Source organism: Carcharodon carcharias, chromosome 12 (genome assembly GCF_017639515.1).
Source record: "Carcharodon carcharias isolate sCarCar2 chromosome 12, sCarCar2.pri, whole genome shotgun sequence".
Lineage (NCBI taxonomy): Eukaryota > Metazoa > Chordata > Chondrichthyes > Lamniformes > Lamnidae > Carcharodon > Carcharodon carcharias.
The window spans coordinates 60,766,706-60,775,155 of NC_054478.1; positions in this window are offsets into that span (position 1 = coordinate 60,766,706).

Consider the following 8,450-nt stretch of genomic DNA (forward strand, 5'->3'; position numbering starts at 1 on the left):
AATTGAAGTTGTTAAGAAGGCTGCCCATCCAACCGTAAGGTTGGCGGGCAGGCAAAGGGCCCAGGCAGCTTTCACTTTTTAATGAAACCTCATCCACGGGTGTGATGAAGTTTCATGAAAAGTTTATTAATTAAATAAACATTTTTGAAAAAATTCATTGACGTCCCAGCTCATGTGACGCTGTCACATGAGGGTTCATGTCTTACAATATTTTCTTCATTTAAATTTTTAAAACTTAAACTAATCTCCCTGAAGCACCTCTGGGAATCCCCCCCTTCCACTCGCACAGGGAGTGCTCGGCGCTTCCGGGCGTGTGTCATGCTGAGCGGGCCTTAATTGGCCCGCCCACATAAAATGTGGGCGAGGCCCCGATCAGGGCTGCCATTTGGGTTAGCACCCACCCCCACACAACCCCCCCAACAGGGGGGTGGAATTTCTGCCCCTAGTATTTCTTAATCCTACAACCTTTCTTTGAATAATTTCACTTTGCTTCTGCAGAATTACTTTGAATACTCTTTACAACTTCTGTTGTATGTTTCCCTTTCTAGAGAATTCCCCGACACTTTTATTGGAATCTTTTTTCCTTGCCTGTCCTTCCTGGGGAAAAGCCTTCATAGCTTAAATTCTAGTAGGTCAAACCCACATTTGTGACTATCTTAGTGGCCAAAAAAGGATGAACTTTGCCACAAGAAACCTTGCCAAGAGATTTTTCAACCAAACAGGCATCTCATCGGTAATTATGGCGGAGATGTCGGGCGTTTGTCCTGACATCTTCCAAATATCCTGAAGGAAAGCACATATTTTAGAACTGTGCTAAATCGCTTAGCTTTTCCAGCACCTAATCTATAACAAAAGGGCCATTTCATGACCCTAATATCTTAAAAGCTTTTCTGTTTATTTAACAGTTGTTTAAGCAAATGCCCTAACCTGTCAGTTAGCCTCTTAGTAAACCTGTCAAAATAGCAAACGTAGCTTGTGGTTCCCAGTTTAACTGGAAACAGCTGTTGTTGAAACTCATGTGAACTCTCTTGATCTCACACTGTACCTTTGTCAGAAATCTTGGAGAATCAGTTATTTATGGCCATTTTCAGTATTCTTCCAGACTTTCTGCCAAAGTTATGGTGGAAGATCAGGAAAACTATGGAAATTCTTATGCAGCGGCTGAGAGTATATGTGTCCATCCTTTTGTTTCAGTAATTTTGTCTCAGTTCTCTGTAAGACTTTTAGGTGTCCCACAGTTTCATTCTTAATATTTTTACATTTTCTACATTTCAGTAATGTAGGTTAGAGTGGCATATTCCACAAACTCTTGCCCATGGCTCAGTGAGTTTATCTTCTCAATACCTAAAGTGTAGAGAGAGGAAGGCAACGGGTTGAATTCTTGATCTGTGTTGAGCAATCTCAGATGGGGGAATGGTAATGGTACAATTTGCCTCAATGCTGCTGGGATATAGAAGAAAGTAATGCAAATAGATGTCTTGTAGGTGATGAGGCCTTCCCCCCTGCTCCAATGCATAATAACATGTTGCATGAGTAGCACCAGAGGAACACTACAATGAGGCACTTCGCTTTAATAAAGTGGTCATTCAGAGGGCTGTGTTAGAATGGTTCTTTCCTTACCTTGACAGATCAGAAGAAGCTCTGCAGTAGGTTCCAGCTCAATTATCCCCCAAAGTTATTGTCTATTTCTGCCCAACCAGAACAAACAGCTCTATCTACTGTGTCAAATCATTTTAAATGCATCATGCAAAAAAACTTGAATGTGGACACTTCTAAGAGGTGACCCTAACTGCTGGGAGACAGACGTATCTGAATGAAAGGTTAAAGGTCTTCTCTGTAACTGTTGACATTGAACACAACTGACCACTGATGTTTTCTCTCTAATTAGTCACTTTGGAAGTTGCAGTTCGCCCAAGATTGGATATTGGACAAGCAGCCTGACAACACAAAGGGAGTGTGAAAGAGAAGTGGTGGAGTGTTACAGCTGGATGTCATCAGCATACATGTAGAAGCTTCAACTTCTTTTGGCAGTACCTTTAGAATAAAGGATGAATTCTTCATTCCAGTGTTACTGGAAGGCCATAGAAGTAGGAGCAAGCCATTCACCCCAACCACATCATGGTTGATCTGGAACACAGCTCTATTTACTGACCTTTGTTAATTCTGTTTCTCTCTGCACAGAGGCTAGCTGACCTGCTGAATATTTCCAGAATTTTCTGTTTTAATTTGAGCTGCAGAAATAATAGATTGAATTTTCCCACCATAGGTTTATTTTCTCAACAGCGGGACTATTTTCAGGTTGCGAGCCTGAATGCCACAGCAGCAAGACTGCCAGTACAATCTTCCAGTGGGTGTATAATTAAGAGGGTGCCTCTGAGATCACTGTCCAATTAGGGAAGTTGGTAGGAGGGCAATTTGACATGTGCAATTGCAAGGGCGGTTGACAGCCTTCACTGCCTGCAATGAGTGCGCTGCTCTTGTGAATGGGATGAGAGAAGGTGAGATGAAAAGGAGGTATGAAAGTGCTGGAGGAAACAGCAGCCATTTCTAAACCATCAGCACAATCTGTGACAGCTCAAGGGGATAATGGTGCAATTACAAGTGTTTGCCTGAAGAGGACACCAGGCTTACTGATTTGCAAATTTAACATGCAGATTGCACATTATTTTCATGGTACTCTGACCTCCTGGGCACTCTGCCCTCCAACTGTGCACTCGCCTTCTGTGAATTGATGAGCTGCAGACACAGCTGGGGTCCCGTGCTTTGCCAGTAAAATTCCATTGCCCTCAGGAAATACCTGCTACTTGCTCCGCTTACAACCTCAATTGGCTTCCAGCTGCTGTTAGGAGGGTTTCGGTCAGTGCACAGAACCACCTCCAGGAAAAACAGGACAAAGTTGGGACATGTCAGCATTCCAGTCCAATTTCATTTATGCACTAATCTTCCTAACACCCACCAGCCCCCCTTCCCACTCACCATCGTGCCTCCATGGACTTGGTAAAACTCCCCCAATGTGACCAGATCTATTTCCAGCCATTAACTGATATAAGTGTCAGAAGTAACTTTGTGGTGGCACTCTTGCCTCTGAGTCAAAAGTTTATGGGTTCAAGCCCCCTGCAGACATTAGAGCATAAAAAACTAGCCTGACTATCCAGGGTGGTGCTGAGTGAATGCCGCACATTTGGAGGTGCCATCTCTCAGGTGAGATGTTAAATCCAAGTTCCCATCTACCTTCTCAAGTGGACATAAAAGATTCCATGACTCTATTTCAAAAATATGAAGGATGTTATGCCTGGTGTCCTGGCCAATGTTTATTCTGCAAAACTATCACTCTATAGAGATCGATAACATAAAAAGAGAGATTTGAACTCCCAGTTATTAGCTGAAAGAATAACATGTCAAGATCTCAAATTTTAAAACTTTTACTGTATCAAATAATGAAAAACACTTTTGACTAAATATTATTTTATTTGTAGGAAATTCATACCTTAAACTATAGAAATAAACGGTCCCTTTTTACTTATCAAACAAAGCACTCACTCTCCAAAATTAATTCATATTGAAGAAAGTTCACTGTTGCTTCCCACTTCCAAAGGGTTGCTTCTTTTTTATTTTCCTAACCAGGTAACATCTAATCTCAGAACTCTCACTGTGAGGGTTACACAGTAGAATTTCTTCTGTAGCTCCAGCCTAGGCAAATCTCCCAACTTCCTTTAGCTCCTCACAAACTTGGTCTTCAATCTCAGCATGAGCTCCCACCCACATTCTTTGCTTAAGGTGGAGGCCTGGCTGGTTCTACCTCTTGTTCTCTACCTCTCAGTTGGCTACAGACCACACAAGACAAACTACAACTGCTGCCTGTCTATGATATTCCTGGGTTTATAGGGAAACCTTGCCTCAAAATAGCTTCCTCTACCCTCTTCCCCATGGAAATGGAAAACACATTAGCTTTGTATCTAAGTAGAAAAGCTAATTAGTTAAATTTTATCTCAACTCCCTTTCATCTTAGAAATAAAGGGATAGTTTACAACACAACTTTTTACAACTTGATACAACAAATTTCTGGAATTTTGGGAGACTGGGTTGAGAATTTTCTGCTTGTCGGCCGGGTAGGCCCAACCCAATCGCCTGCAGGCGGGGAGCCAATCCCCGCTGGAGAAGCAGGCCCCTCCGCCATTTTACTTTGGCCCACCCAGCGTGACGTCCAGTGGGAAGTGCTATGCGCTTCCTGTGCGGGGGGGGGGGGCCATTCCCCAAAAGCAAGAGTGCGCTCTTTTGCGCATGCGCACAAAAGAGTGCACATCTCCCTGAGGCTAAGTGCTGCCTCAGGGAGATCACTAACACTTTTAAAAATATGAAAAATAGAAAGAGAAAATTTCCTAACATGTCCCCCTCATGTGACAATGTCACATGAGATGGGACATGTTCATAATTTACATAATAAGTTTATAAAACTATTTAAAACTCTGAATGAAGCCTCATCCTGCCACTGGATGAGGTTTCATGTTTTCTCTTGTTGCCGCCGGGGCTCCTGGCCTGCCCGCCAACTTTAAGGTTGGACGGGCAGGGCCTTTAATTGTATAATTGATCCTGTCAATGGCCTCAATTGGCCATTGACAGGTCAGCGGGCCCGCAGCTGATTTTGCTGCAGGCCCTCCTTCCTGAAAATTTAAATGGGCCAGGATGATGTCGGGGGTTCTGCCATCATCCCGCCCCATTTTACGCATTGGCGAGCGGGCTGGTCTCCGCCCCCTGCTCGCCGAAGGCAAAATTCTGCCCTGGGCCTATTCATTGTAAAACTGCTGCCATTGTCTCCAAACATAAATATCTTGCACCTTTCTCTCAATAAAACAATCTGAGTCTTCCTTTGATCTCTAACAATTAAACCACAAGGTCTTGCTGTCAGAAAGAATGCAGAACAGGTCACATGACCTCTTCACCTACCCTATATTTAATGCTACAGCCACAAACTATAATTAACTTATAAACCCAAAGATACAGTGCTAAAACAGAATAATCTTACACAAATCACAATCATAACACCTTGAGCAGATTGGGGTGGGCCTTCTGCTTTGAATGAAATTGACAAACTGGGTAGAAATTGTACTTTCTTAAAAAAAATTGAAGTTACAGCTCAAGTTTCAGCTGTAAACTTATTTTCATAATCAGAAACATAAACCTTTCCATGAGCCAGCACAACTGAGCAGTGCAATTGATGTAATTGTTTATGATTTTTCCTTGCATTATGAAGTATTCATTGATATACTTAATAGTGGTAACTTGGCACAGTTTTATTCATACAGCTGAAAATGCGTTTATCACAAAAAATAAGCATTCTAATAGATAGCTGTCCACTATCTGATTTGAAATTACTGTGACTTTAAAAAAAAGACTATACTGAACCATTTACTAGTTTAATTGGTTTACACTTCTCAATTTTATTAGCTAATTAAATACTTTTAAATATTTAACTTTTAAGATACAAAGGCATTGATAGGCATTATTTTTAAAAAAGCTTAACTTGAAGACCCTTCTCAAGTGATCACAAATGGGTGCAAACAATGGAAAATCACCATTCTCATTATTTCAAACTTGGGACATGGCCAGTTTTATAGGTGTGCTCACTTCTGGCACAATGCCTTTTAAACCAGCATTGTAGATCGATTCACATAAATGCTTAAAAAGATTTTTAGGCTAGTTTGGCCAATTTCAGGCTACTAGCAAAAACTGTCAGTCTTATCTGGTCAATATCACATTGCCGTTCATGTGATCCTGATGTATGAAAATTGCTTGTGACATGTCTTACATTACAATAGTAATTACACAAAGCACTTCATTTGCTGTAAAGTCTTTGGAATATCCTAAAGTTGCGAAGGATGACACATAAATGCAAGTCTCTCTTTGTAAAATTCACAAGTATAGTAATGGCAGTATTTGTTCTTAAATATTGGCTTCATGTCATCAGCTAGTAAAGGCTGGGGCTAGTTCAGCAGCTGGCTTCCTGCTCCAAACCTGTAGCTCTCAGTTTATAGGGAGTCCTCATCTTATTACTGTCAGAGTCCTGGGTGATCTATTCCACATACAGATATGCTCCTCTCCAATGTTGCTAGATTCCCATTACTTCTCTCCCCATTGCAACTAGCTAGTTGCACCCCGGGACTCTCTTCTTCCTGTACTGTTAGAAACTGGTATCTCCTTCAGTGTTTCCAAATAAAGAAACATTAATGCTACCAGATCGAGGCAGCATCCCAACAATCTTGCAATTTCTCTCTGATGTTGACAGATTCTCGTATTTTTAGGATATACTTGTCTCCATTTTCCCACAGTGCTTCCAAACCTTAGGAACTACTCCACTAATCCAGACACCAGGGCCTAAATTTTTGTCCATGCTTCGGGTGAGCAGAGTTGGGTGAATTCCCAGCTCCGCGAACCTAACTTCTAAAAATGTCTGACTAAACGTCAGATTTTTGGTCCGGAGGGCAAGCTATGTTAGGGGTCGGGGCGGTGACCCTGGAAGTGGGAGTGGTCAGATGCAGGCCGGCGTGGGTTGAGCAACTTGGACGTAGGTAAAAAACGGGCCCTCCAAAAGGCCCATTTGAGAGGTTGGTCGTCCATGTGCCTCAGAGGAGACGTGTTGTCCAGCTGTTAGCTGACCCTGGAACAGACAGCCCATTGTGGGCTTTCCCTTGAAAGAAATTGTCATTGTTACAGCCTATTCATAATGTACTATACTGAAGCACTGAAAGCATGGAGTGGATTCACAAGACACAGTCACGGGAATGGCATTGTCTTTTCACCACTACCTGTTACAGATATTCTGCAGTCATGTAGTTAGCCAGATGAATGCTGAACAGTGCCAAGGACATTATCCCATCCACTTCCCCTCTTGCCATCCATCTTTCAGGATGTGCTCACACAGTTGAGCCTTGACCAGGTCCCTCACATTTGTATGTACTGAAATGGTCCTTCCTTCTTGGGCTCTAGGGGTGGGACTTGGCTAGAGATGGACTAAAAGCAAAAATATACTCTGGTACCTTCTGAATGCTTGTTTACTAGTACTACATCTAAACAGGTTACAGAGTAGGCATAAAAACAAAAAACTGCGGAAATCCAAAACAAAAACAAAATTACCTGGAAAAACTCAGCAGGTCTGGCAGCATCGGCAGAGAAGAAAAGAGTTGACGTTTCGAGTCCTCATGACCCTTTGACAGAACTAGGTGAATCCCAGGAAGGGTTGAAATATAAGCTGGTTTAAGGTGGTGGTGGGGCGGGGGGGGGGGGGGGTGGGGGGGCAGAGGGAGAGAAGTGGAGGGGGGTGGTGTGGTTGTAGATCCAGACACCACTTCCCTCTCCCCCCACCCAACTCCCCCTCCCCCACCCCACCACCACCACCTTAAACCAGCTTATATTTCAACCCTTCCTGGGATTCACCTAGTTCTGTCGAAGAGTCATGAGGACTCGAAACGTCAACTCTTTTCTTCTCCACCGTTGCTGCCAGACCTGCTGAGTTTTTCCAGGTAATTTTGTTTACAGAGTAGGCATGTTGCTCCTAGGCATGATTTCAACCTCTCTCTTGAGATCCTAAACCATGACTGAATGATGTCAGTGGTACACCATCATCTATGTCTTCCATCAGCATATCCCATCTGTTAACCCATTATACTACACTTCCACCCTAGTATTCTATCCTATTTTTAACAACACAAAGCTATATCTTTAATTCTTTACATTGCATTTTTGTAACTCCCTTTTTACAGCTACAAAATCTACCCAAATTCAACTCCTACCCTGCCCCTCCCCAGGTCACAGTCCTGGGGGATTCAATCTCCCACAGTAGTCTCAGCCCTTAGGGAAGACATGTTGAAGGCATGAGAGCTTTCTACTGCATCTGGTAGGACATCATAATCTGCAGTATAGGACAACACTTTAGCAGCATAGCTGGGAATCAGAGTGTAGGTTACAGGATGAATGAACTGCAACAAAAGACTGATCCAAGAGAGAAGACTGCAGAGACTTGACCTTTGAACCCTCTGGGACTAGAAGAAAAGAACTCAGGACACTCTGGAGAACTTGTTGTTCCCTCAAAGCACACAGGGAAAAAGCTTCAGAAGAGGAATGATCTTCAACTTCAGGGAAGACTGTCACAGCTGTATCATCCACTGCAGTATTGATGATTGAAAAGGCATTGAAGTTATGAGATTCCAATGATCTTAGGCGACGGAGGAAAAAACAATCAAATTCTTGCAAGACTGTCAGGGAAAGAAAAAGAGATTATTTGTTTAACACTTGTTTATTAGTATTACATCTAAATAGGTTACAGAGTACACATGTTGTTCCTAGGCACAATTCCAACCACTCTCTCAAAAGTCATGACTGACCACCGATATCAGTGTACATCATTAATCATGTTATACATTAGCATATACCATCTGTTAACCCATTATGCTACA